Here is a 12,818-nt window from a genome sequence, read left to right on the forward strand (position 1 = left end):
CGTCCGCATCGGATATGAGTTGTGTGTGTGTTATATTAAATCAGTTTTTAATTTGGAACGTTTCTCTTCCAGTTGTTTGGTTTCGAATTGTCGACGCGGGGGATTTTGCATTTCGATTCGTTGTTAACGTTTAATTTAACGCTAGCAATTAAACTGTCTGAGTACATAAACAATCTGTTGGGCTCTTTACAGTTCATCACTCCGTTTTCTGCCTCGCTTTATTACGTCGATTGATCAAACGGGCCGTTTTACCTTATCACATCTGCCACAATCTGGATTAAAATCATTTTGACGTAAGAGTCGGTAAAGTAGATAACTAGTTTTGATATCCACCGGTCGGTAAGGTAGATATTTATTTTTTAAAATATATCACTTACCTTGTACTTTCATCCTCTACCACAAGAAATTTCTATTACTGAACTACAAGATACTTGTTGATGTTTTCAAAGTTCATCCACTACCACAAGATGTTTGTGAACGTCAACAAGAAGTTTTTAGAAGAATTAGAGATAAAAATTATCTATTACTGAACTACAAGATACTTGTTGATGTTTTCAAACTTCATCCACTACCACAAGATGTTTGTGAACGTCAACAAGAAGTTTTTAGAAGAATTAGAGATAAAAATTATCTATTGATGAACTACAAGATACTCGTTGATGTTTTCAAACTTCTTCCACTACCACAAAATGTTTGTGAACGTCAACAAGAAATTTTTAGAAGAATTAGAGATAAAAATTATCTATTGATGAACTACAAGATACTCGTTGATGTTTTCAAACTTCTTCAACTACCACAAGATGTTTGTGAACGTCAACAAGAAGTTTTTAGAAGAATTAGAGATAAAAATTATCTATTACTGAACTACAAGGTACTTGTTGATGTTTTCAAACTTCATCCACTACCACAAGATGTTTGTGAACGTCAACAAGAAGTTTTTAGAAGAATTAGAGATAAAAATTATCTATTGATGAACTACAAGATACTCGTTGATGTTTTCAAACTTCTTCCACTACCACAAGATGTTTGTGAACGTCAACGAGAAGTTTTTAGAAGAATTAGAGATAAAAATTATCTATTACTGAACTACGAGATACTTAGTGATGTTTTCAAACTCTATCCACTACCACAAGATGTTTGTGAACGTCAACAAGAAGTTTTTAGAAGAATTAGAGATAAAAATTATCTATTACTGAACTACAAGATACTTGTTGATGTTTTCAAACTTCATCCACTACCATAAGATGTTTGTGAACGTCAACAAGAAGTTTTTAGAAAAATTAGAGAAAAAATTATCTATTACTGAACTACAAGATACTTGTTAATGTTTTCAAACTTTATCCACTACCATAAGATGTTTGTGAACGTCAACAAGAAGTTTTTAGAAGAATTAGAGATAAAAATTATCTATTACTGAACTACAAGGTACTTGTTGATGTTTTCAAACTTCATCCACTACCACAAAATGTTTGTGAACGTCAATAAGAAGTTTTTAGAAGAATTAGAGATAAAAATTATCTATTACTGAACTACAAGGTACTTGTTGATGTTTTCAAACTTCATCCACTACCACAAGATGTTTGTAAACGTTAACAAGAAGTTTTTAGAAGAATTAGAGATAAAAATTATCTATTACTGAACTACAAAAAACTTGTTGATGTTTTCAAACTTCTTCCACTACCACAAGATGTTTGTGAACGTCAACAAGAAGTTTTTAGAAAAATTAGAGAAAAAATTATCTATTACTGAACTACAAGATACTTGTTAATGTTTTCAAACTTTATCCACTACCACAAGATGTTTGTGAACGTCAATAAGAAGTTTTTAGAAGAATTAGAGATAAAAATTATCTATTACTGAACTACAAAAAACTTGTTGATGTTTTCAAACTTCTTCCACTACCACAAGATGTTTATGAACGTCAACAAGAAGTTTTTAGAAGAATTAGAGATAAAAATTATCTATTGATGAACTACAAGATACACGTTGATGTTTTCAAACTTCTTCCACTACCACAAGATGTTTGTGAACGTCAACAAGAAGTTTTTAGAAGAATTAGAGATAAAAATTATCTATTGATGAACTACAAGATACTCGTTGATGTTTTCAAACTTCTTCCACTACCACAAGATGTTTGTGAACGTCAACAAGAAGTTTTTAGAAGAATTAGAGATAAAAATTATCTATTACTGAACTACAAGGTACTTGTTGATGTTTTCAAACTTCATCCACTACCACAAGATGTTTGTGAACGTCAACAAGAAGTTTTTAAAAGAATTAGAGATAAAAATTATCTATTACTGAACTATAACATAGTTGTTGATGGTTTCAAACTTCTTCCACTACCACAAGATGTTTGTGAACATCAATAAGAAGTTTTTAGAAGAATTAGAGATAAAAATTATCTATTACTGAACTACGAGATACTTAGTGATGTTCTCAAACTTCTTCCACACAATAAGTTTGTGAACCTGAACAAGAAACTTCGTGAACAATTATAAATAAAATTTATCTCCTGTTGGTCTACAAGATATTAAATTGTGGCCTGTTTGATGATAATTTTGTTACTTTATTTTTAATAAATATTTTAATTAAAAGTTTAAGACTGTAACTAATAATTCTTGAGACATTTTATACTTTTCATCTTAAAATTTGTCATAATTGTTGTTTAATCTTTCTTGTTTACGCCTTACGGTCGTTAAAACAAAACTTACCCTAAAAATACATAAACCAAGAAAACTCCCGTTTAAAGTTTCGGTTGCACCGTTGTTGCACCAGTAAAAAAAAAACAACACAAAATCCGTATGACAATTGTAACATTTTAAAATTCACTTAAAAACGACCAAATTACTTTTGTATACCAGACCCTGTAAAATTAATCCGGAGTTTGAATTTTAAACGTGGACGCGGAACTTTTTTCCTGTACAAATTAATGAAATGAAAACATCGCATAATTTAAATTAAAAATTCAGTCGTTCTCATTATTAAGGAACTTCCCCGAGAGACAAGCAGGAAAAAAAACGGAAAGAAACAGTTGCAATCTTTCACCCCATTTCGGCGTATATTTTACGAATTAGAATGGACCAAATTGATGTTTATTGTTGCGGTGAAACTTAATTTGTTTAATTTTTTTTGTGATTTTAGGTACTGGAAGGGGGAGAAGTTAACTCCCGTGCCAATTGGCACGGGTCCTCTGTACGTTCATCTGCATAAAATAACAAAAAGTTTTGCTGTTCATCGTCGGCATAAATAAAAATTAACTTGTTTCACCCCAGTTTCGGGGGATTTCCCTCGTTCCGTTTATGGCCTGTTACCGTTTTATTACCATACATTTGAATTCGAGGAACGGTGTAAGAATGTAACTAAGAAATTAGGTCAAAAATACCCTTTGAAAGTTGGAATTTAATGTGGCGCTTCGGGGGTAAAAAACTTTATTGACGTTCCTGCACTTTGATGCGTTTAAACAAACTTTCGAAAGTTACCGTCGTCGCCTGATTAATTCACGAACTTGTCTTTGTCTCCGTTTTTACCGTCCCACATGCGACTTCAGCCCCGTACAATCGGCCTTTTAAATCCTGTTTGATTAATTTCAGTTTTGGCCCCAACTACCCCCGAACATTAATTACGTCGACAAATTAAAGCAAATACGCGAAGTTACCCCGGTATGGATAAACAACTATTTTCGAGCCGGGGACACCTGAACAAACAGCAACTTCCCTGACGCAAATTAAATAACTTATGTTGCATTACGTTTCGAGGGGGCTGCGATTTTTGTCGGCGACGTCAAAATCCAACCATTACACCGAACAATCCGATATAAGCGTTGTACAACAATAAACCAGCCATTTCGGAAATATGTAAATCGCCAGAGACAATATTATTCCTGCGGAGCGACAGGACGTGTATTGTGGGGGCTTTATTAAGGACGCCCCCTCTCTGGCAGTGAGACACGCGAGATAAGGCCTAATCTGACTGGAGCGTATTGCCGGAGACACCCTGATCCTAGACAGTCGCGAATTATCGACGGTAAATTCCTCGAATATGACACCATCGTTGTTTGTGTCCTTCGGATTAAGTTATTATGGGTAAATATGGGGCTTGTTTCAAGGTCGTTAACTGTCAAGCTTAATTGTGAATGAGTTGTTGAAAATGACGTGTTTTCCCAACTTGTAGATCATTTTTTGGTGTTTATCTTGTTGGATTTTGTGGTGAAGTTTGGTGAAAATCATAAATCATGTCAAAGATTTTAAAATCTCTCAACAAATCATAACTTAATTGACATATTAAAAATTATAACGAAATTAAAATGTATAACAATTCTAAAGAGTAAAAATTGAGAATATTGTACATAATTTACTACAGGAAACTATAAATCACCCAACAAACCATAATTTAAACGTCATATTAGAAATTATGACGAATTTTCTTAGTTAAAATGTATAAAAATTCTGAAGAGTTCAGAGTAACTGTATTAATGTATAAATTAAAATATCTATTGATTCAAAATTGAGAAAATTGTATATAATATACTATAAAAAACTATAAATCACCCAACAAAATATAATTTAACAGTCATATTAGAAATTATGACGAATTTTCTTAGTTTAAATGTGTAAAAATTCTAAAGAGTTCAGAGTAACTGTATTATGTATAAATTAAAATATTTATTGAGACAAAATTGAGCAGATTGTATATAATTTACTATAGGAAACTATAAATCACCCAACAAATTATAATTTAACAGTCACATTAGAAATTATGAATTTTCTAAGTTAAAATGTATAAAAATTCTGAAGAGTTCAGAGTAACTGTATTAATGTATAAATTAAAAAAAATATTTATTGAGTAAAAATTGAGAAGATTGTACATAATTTTCTTCAGGAAACTTTAAATAACCCAACAAACCATAATTTAAATGTCATATTAGAAATTATGATGAATTTTCTAAGTTAAAATGTATAAAAATTCTGAAGAGTTCAGATTCACTGTATTAATGTATAAAGTAAAATATTTATTGAGTAAAAATTGAGAAGATTGTATATAAGTTACTACAGAAAACTACAAATCACCCAAAAAACCTTAATTTAATTGTCATATTAGAAATTATGAAAATTGTATATAATTTTCTATAGGAAATTATAAATCACCCAACAAACAATAATTTAATTGTTATATTAGAAATTATGACGATTTTTATATGTTAAAATATATAAAAATTCTGAAGAGTTTACAGTAACTGGTTTAATATGTAAATTAAAATATTCATTGAGTAAAAATTGAGAAGATTATACATAATTTACTACAGGAAACCATAAATCACTCAACAAACCATAATTTAATTGTCATATTAGAAATTATGACACATTTTCTAAGTTAAAAAGTATAAAAAATCTGAAGAGTTCACAGTAACTGTTTTAATGTATAAATTAAAATGTTTATTGAGTAAAAATTGAGTAGATAATTTACTACAGGAAACTATAAATTATCCAAAATCATAATTTAAATGTCATGTTAGAAATTATGACGAATTTTCGAAGTTAAAATGTATAAAAATCCTGAAGAGTTCACAGTGATTGTTTTAATGCATAAATTAAATTATTTATTAAGTAAAAATTGAAAAGATAGTACATAATTTACTACAGGAAACTATAAATCACCCAACAAACAATAATTTATTTGTCATATTAGTAATTATGACGAATTTTCTAAGTTAAGATGTATAAAAATTCTGAAAAGTTCACAGTAACTGTTTTAATGTATAAATTAAAATATTTATTGAGGAAATTGTACATAATTTACTACAGTAAACTATCAATCACCAAACAAACCATAAATGAAATCCATATTAGAAATTATGACGAATGTATAGAAATTCTAAAGAGTTCATAGTAACTGTTTTAAATTAAAATATGTCGAGTAAAAATTAAGAAGATTGTTCATAGTTCACTACAGAAAATAATGACATGAATGTTCTTAATTAAAAAGCACAAAAACATTGAACAGTTGATAGTTAAAGTTGAAAGCTCAAATTAAAATCTTTACCGTAGAAACAGAAGAAAATCACAAAGAGCAAATTTAAACACCGAATTACCGAAACACAGAAACAATAACCGAATGATTAACCGAAAAACATCTTTTAAACTACTTCGTTCCAGAGACAATATTTTAATTAAACCCCGACAAGTTACCTTTGAGACGTTTCCGCAGCTTCCATACCCTCGGGGCGCCGGCCGCAAATTAAATCCGGATTTGAACGTTACATTTTGGCCGAGAGGAAAAAATAAACCCGCCGAATTGGACCACTCGTAACTTTCTAATATGTGGCGACTGCAAATTACTCGCTGCCATAAAAGCCGGTAGGAAAATGAGGACGGGGTGTGAGAATGTCGGAGAATGTGAGGGGTTTATTGGCGGGCGAGGTAATCGAAGCTAAATGCGATTTGTGCCGGAGCGGCGGTCCTCCAGTGTTTGGCTCGCGGGCCAATAATATTTTTTTTTAAGGGACGAAACGACGGAGTTCGAGGAGAGAGGGCACGGATGGGTTTTTAACTTGACAGCCGGCGGGGACGGAGACAAAGTCGGTCTTCGGGGGTTGATCCGATTATCGAGTCGATTTTTACAAATTTCCGGGATGAGCTGCGAATTTTTGTAAATTTATTCTCAACATTCTGCCTCCTTAAGCTGCTCAGGGGTCAAAAATTTTGGAAGGAACGTCAAGAAATAAAAATGCAAGGGGTGATACATTTTTTAAATTAAAAAATAATATATATGTCAAAGTTAAATATGTATAGTTTATTCAAATAAAAAGGGGTTAGTCACATTTATGATCAAAACTAGACAAAATTCCTTAATTTTTTACCCAAGTCAATAATTAAAAAAATGTATAAATACATTTAACCATTTTAATAATATTTTTAATTAATAATATTAATTAATTAATGTACAAATTAACTTACCAGGTTGAAAAAATCCCCCGAATGATGTTCCACGGTCACCCCTTTCAGCCACAACCTGAACATCCACGAACGAACCCACTGCAACACTAACTCATCTGAAAACCACTTCAAAAAATTTTTGTTTAAACAAAAAAAAAAATAAAAATTCAGTATCCACAAACTACGGAAGGAACGATTGAAACGCCGGCACGACGCGCACGGACGACTACCACGTACACGGGATCACGTTGAGGCGGCGTCGCGACGACCGGTGCCGGTTTGCAGGAGGCCACTGAAAGGCTCGCAACCGTATCGGGAACGGGCTGAAAACGCGCGCCGTCCGATGCTGCGCCGAGATCCTTTTCAACGGAAGATGCAAGCAGGGATTTTGTTATAGTTATTTACCGGGACCGGGGATAAACTACGCACGCATTAATACTGGTTGAAGGGGCTCGGGTTTTGAATTGCATGGGTAGTTCAAATCTAGTTCAGATTATTGTTAAAAATATAGTTTCGTTTGTACTGGAACTTTATTGAAGTCGAAATTTTTATGCTGACATCTGTGTTTTAATAGCTTAAGTAACTATTTTCAAAAATAAGTCTGTAACACCAGTTTTTTAAAATGTCAGGTTTGTTCAGAATTTGGTACTATCCAAATATATTGTTTAATTATAATTTTTAATGGGACATGTATGTGTCGGTAGTTGAAATTCGTCTGTCTTTTTATTTGTTGTATTAATCAATTTAAAATTTAGATGAGGATAACTATTATAAATTTTAACAATTATTCTTTTACTTACTCGTTTTTTAAACTGTCTGATTTGTTCATAAATATTTATACATATTTATGTTGTTGTAATTTTTATGTTTCAGTAACTGAATTAATATTATCACCAAAATAAATATTTTTTCAGAAATTTGTCTGTATATTTTATGAGTTGTGTTAATCATTTTAAAATTTGAATCTAGATAACAACTGTAAATTTAATTTTAACATTTATTTTTTTACTTATCCAGATTTTAAACTGTCGGATTTATTCATAATTTGATACTTTCCAAAATTCTTATTTAATTATAAATTTTAGTTGGACATCTGTGTTTCAGTGGCTGAATTAATATTATCACCAAAATAAATATTTTTTCAGAAATTTGTCTGTATATTTTATGAGTTGTGTTAATCATTTTAAAATTTGAACCGAGATAACAATTATAAATTTAATTTTAACATTTACTTTTTTACTTATCCATATCCAGATTTTAAACTGTCGGATTTATCCATAATTAGATATTTTACAAAATTCTTATTTAATTATAATTTTAATTTAGACATCTGTTTCAGTAGCTGAATTAATATTATCACCAAAATAAATCTTTTTCCAGAAATTTGTGTGTTTATTTTATGAGTTGTGTTAATTATTTTAAAATTTGAATCTAGATAACAACTGTAAATTTAATTTTAACATTTATTTATTTACTTATCCAGATTTTAAACTGTCGGATTTATTCATAATTTGATACTTTCCAAAATTCTTATTTAATTATAAATTTTAGTTGGACACCTGTGTTTCAGTGGCTGAATTAATATTATCACCAAAATAAATCTTTTTCCAGAAATTTGTCTGTTTATTTTATGAGTTGTGTTAATCATTTTAAAATTTGAACCGAGATAACAATTATAAAATTAATTTTAACATTTACTTTTTTACTTATCCATATCCAGATTTTAAACTGTCGGATTTATCCATAATTTGATATTTTTCAAAATTCTTATTTAATTATAATTTTAGTTGGACATCTGTGTTTCAGTACCTGAATTAATATTATTACCAAAATAAATCTTTTTCCAGAACTTTGTCTGTTTATTTTATGAGTTGTGTTAATCATTTTAAAATTTGAACCGAGATAACAATTATAAATTTAATTTTAACATTTACTTTTTTACTATTTTCAAAATTTGAACCAGTCTAACAACAAATTTATTTCAAGTAAAAAACCCTGTATATTTTTTTTTTTTTAATTTCAAATTAGAGAGATTTAAATTTAATTTTAATATTTTTATTTATTCCAAAACCCTCAATAAATGAAAATGTTTAGTATGGACATCTATGTTTTAGTAGCTAAACTAACAAAATTATTAAAAGAAATCTGTAATTAAAAATTTATGTATTAATAGTAGTAGTGAGTATTTTTAAATTTTAAACACATTTATAAATTTGATTTTATTAAAAAAACAACAATCTTAAAATATAATAAGTTAAATTCTAAATAACAACAATAATAACTCTATTGTAATACAAAAAGTAACAAGAGTCTTAATAAATATACATTAAATCTTAACTTATTTATCTATATTTAATTAAATAACATTTTTGGAATTATCCAAGTCCTCCATGTCTTCCGTCGTCTTTGCCGATGCAAATGCATTCTGAAACAAAACAAACTCATGTACGAACACCTTTTTAAATTTTAAAATAAGTAAACCCACACAAAATATCAATAACGCCAGCTACACTCCGGCATCCCCATTTTTCTCTCCCTTAAATAAAATAATGAGCTTTGCGCCAGACTTGTAGATCCATCACGGCTTTTATTTTTTTTTTCACGTGTGAACGCCCGTCGTGTTTCGAAATTTTTACATATCTCCCCCGGTCTACGTTTTATTATTTTTGCGCTCGCAAGTTTATCGTCGACGCGTTTGTCCATTTGTTTATCGTTGCTTCGTATTTTTCAAGGCGGACTTTTGCTAGATTGCCACACTTTAGGGCGGAAGAGTGAACTGCAGCAACGTTCCACGTTTTTGACGGTTGCAATTAATCGAGCTGCAACTTTCGATCGTAGAAAAACTTTTAATTAACAGCTAATAATAAGCCGAAGCTGATAAAGCTTATACGGAACGTTGTTAATCGACCGAACGAAGTTTACACGACGACAATTCCGGTGTATTGAAAAGCGGAAATCGAGTAACACAAGAAAACCGCCACCCCATCACCCTCATTACTTTTATTAAAGCCAGCTGCGCCAACGTATCACGTACCGGCTCCACGTGTCCAAATCGCTGCTTTGGACCATTAAGAGGCGAAAATTTACATTCAAACAGATTTCCGTTTCTTGGGGGAAATCGCATGCCGACGTAGGAAATCGCATTAAAATAAAATCCGCATTCGGCGCCCATTTTTGAAATATGCACCGGATGCAGCGCGAATGCGACGATGGAAATCGGCTCAGGCGAAACTGGGATGTAAATTATGTATTTGTCGGTTGTGTAAAACGCTTCCAGGTAAATCAAATAGTGCACCCCGTCTTCCTTTGTGGTGCACGCCGGGCTGCGAAGATCATATTTCGCATAACGAGATGACGTTCGCCGTGCAAAAGGGATGTCAATAATTTTGAATAAATCAAAGTGTGAAAGGGCGAGACTCATTTCGTTGATTTTGTTACCCAATTTATTTATTTAAAATTCATAGACGTATTTTATTTGAAGCACTTCAATGACTGAATATTGTGGTGCCATCTGTGTTTTGGTAGCTAAAATTACACATTACAGTAGGAAGGAAAAATAATAGAAAACTTACAGATTAACATTTATGTATATAACAAAGCTATGTCGCCATCTGCCTTTCTGTAGATAATGTAAAATAACCCTAATGTTAATTATTTTTTAATTAATAATTTTTATATAAAAAAATGAAACTTTAAATAGTTAAAAATAGTTTATATAAATAAATTCTTACAGAAATGTTTATAATTCTGACAAAAGTTTAATGTTTAAATGGTGACACAGTTGTACATATAATTAGACAGAAGAAAAAATTAGTAGGAAACTTTAATTTCTAGATTAATATTTCTGTATATAATAAAATTGTGTTGCTTTTTGGCTTTTAACAGATAAAATACACATTCTAAGTAAGAAGAAGAACAGTTACTATAAAACTTGAATTTGTGTATTAATTGTTACTTTAATAACTTTTAAAAATTATTAAAAACACTTCGAACATAATAGAAATAGTTAAAAATAATTTATATAAATAATTTATTACACATCTTTGTTTTGGGAGCTAAAGTTATACATTATAATAAGACAGAAGAAAAAATAACAGAAAACTGTAATTTGTAAATTAACGTTTCTATATATAATAAAATTGTGTTGCTTTCTGTATTTTAACAAGTAAAATACACATTCCAACTAAATGGAGGAACAGTTACCATAAAACTTTAATTTGTGTATTAATTGTTGCTTTAATAACTTTTAAAAATTATGTAAACACTTCAAACTTAATAGAAACAGTTAAAAATAGTTTATATAAATAATTTATTAGAAATATTTCTATACTTCTAACAGAAGCATTTTTATGTTTAAATATTGTGGCGCCATCTTCGTTTTTGGAACTAAAGTTATACATTATAATTAGACAGAAGGAAAATTAACAGGAAACTGTAATTTGTAAATTAACGTTTCTATATATAATAAAATTGTGTTGCTTTCTGTCTTTTAACAGCTAAAATACACATTCTAAGTAAGAAGAAGAACAGTTACTATAAAACTTGAATTTGTGTATTAATTGTTACTTTAATAACTTTTAAAAATTATTAAAAACACTTCGAACATAATAGAAATAGTTAAAAATAATTTATATAAATAATTTATTACACATATTTGTTTTGGAAGCTAAAGTTATACATTATAATTTGACAGAAAAAAAATTAATATAAAAATAATTAATTAGAAATAGTTTACATAAATAAATTATTACAAATATTTATATATTTCTAACAAAAGTCTTTCAAAGTTTAAATATTGTAGCCCCATTTATGTTTTAGAAGCCAAAACTACATATTACAATTACACAGAAGGAAAAATAACAGAAAACTTTTTCTAGATATACAGTGCCGCCATCTGTGTTTTGGTAGCTAAAATTACACATTCAAATTAAACATAATGGAACACTAATTTTCTCATTAATTATTGTTAGAAATAAACACTTATAACCATTAAATTAAAAACTCATAAAAACACAAAACAATCTTTTTATCCAGTTTTAATAAATTAATGTACTTTGATTTATGATGATTTCTGTTGAAATGTTCCAGCCGTCACAGTTTTATGAAGTTTAATATGTTCCACCGTAAAATTAGCCATAATAATTTATATGCGTTGTATTTTATGCCTAATTCTAGATTAATGTTGGCTTTACCGTACCGTAACACATTTTACTTCTTTAATTACCTGTTGTTTCACACACATCACTTATTATTAACCATCGACATTTTTTTTGTACGTTCCACGTTCAATTTTCGCGTGTGTTAAATCACTGCGGATGTGGAGGGCACTAAACGGTTTGACATTTTACGGATTAGCCGTGAAAAATCTACATGTTTAAGCCTTAATGGGCCGCGAAAGTGGTTGGGAACACGCGAACAAAACGGCTGTAAAATATCACTTGACAAAATGTGTCACAGTCATCGAAATAATTATCAGACTTGTGTGTGTGTGTGTGTGTTGTTGGGGGGGAAATTTAATCACACCACTATTCTCCATCGACGATGATAATCGAAAGCCGAAATCCATGTGTGGTACGGGCACACTCATTTTACGCCAGACCTGACTGCAAATAATACGCCGTTTGTCTAATTCCTCCGATGTTTACGCCCGTCATAATGGCTTTGTGTACGAAAATTTCCAAGTTGCGAATTTCCGGTGCGACCGACAACAATGCGGAAGCCGCTAATGGAACGAAATTTTTACGTAAATGTGTTTCCATTGTACCGACGGATGGACTAATTAGATGCACACACACGTAAAACGTGACGTATTAAAGTGGCAACGAAATGAAAGGCGGCGTGTTAATTAGAAAGGTACATCGATCTGGTAATACGTTGGGAAAA

At 30.3% G+C, this 12,818-nt stretch overlaps 2 protein-coding genes across 5 annotated transcripts in view; both read right to left on the reverse strand.

Annotated features, from left to right (window-relative positions):
• LOC109599644 (TWiK family of potassium channels protein 7-like) overlaps positions 1–7,191 on the reverse strand; it is a 165,704-nt gene extending 158,513 nt beyond the window's left edge. For all 3 annotated transcript variants that reach the window (XR_007548300.1, XR_007548299.1, XM_049968706.1), the window contains exon 1: positions 6,957–7,191. The gene's annotated coding sequence lies outside the window, so the exon portion shown is untranslated. The remainder of the gene's footprint in view (positions 1–6,956) is intronic.
• A 2,079-nt stretch (positions 7,192–9,270) lies between these two features.
• LOC109604235 (TWiK family of potassium channels protein 7) overlaps positions 9,271–12,818 on the reverse strand; it is a 51,373-nt gene continuing 47,825 nt past the window's right edge. Inside the window, exon 9 of one of the 2 annotated variants that reach the window (XM_049968877.1) lies at positions 9,271–9,360. The gene's annotated coding sequence lies outside the window, so the exon portion shown is untranslated. The remainder of the gene's footprint in view (positions 9,361–12,818) is intronic. The other variant, XM_049968878.1, reaches the window with a different exon arrangement.

This window comes from Aethina tumida, chromosome 6, assembly GCF_024364675.1.
Source record: "Aethina tumida isolate Nest 87 chromosome 6, icAetTumi1.1, whole genome shotgun sequence".
Lineage (NCBI taxonomy): Eukaryota > Metazoa > Arthropoda > Insecta > Coleoptera > Nitidulidae > Aethina > Aethina tumida.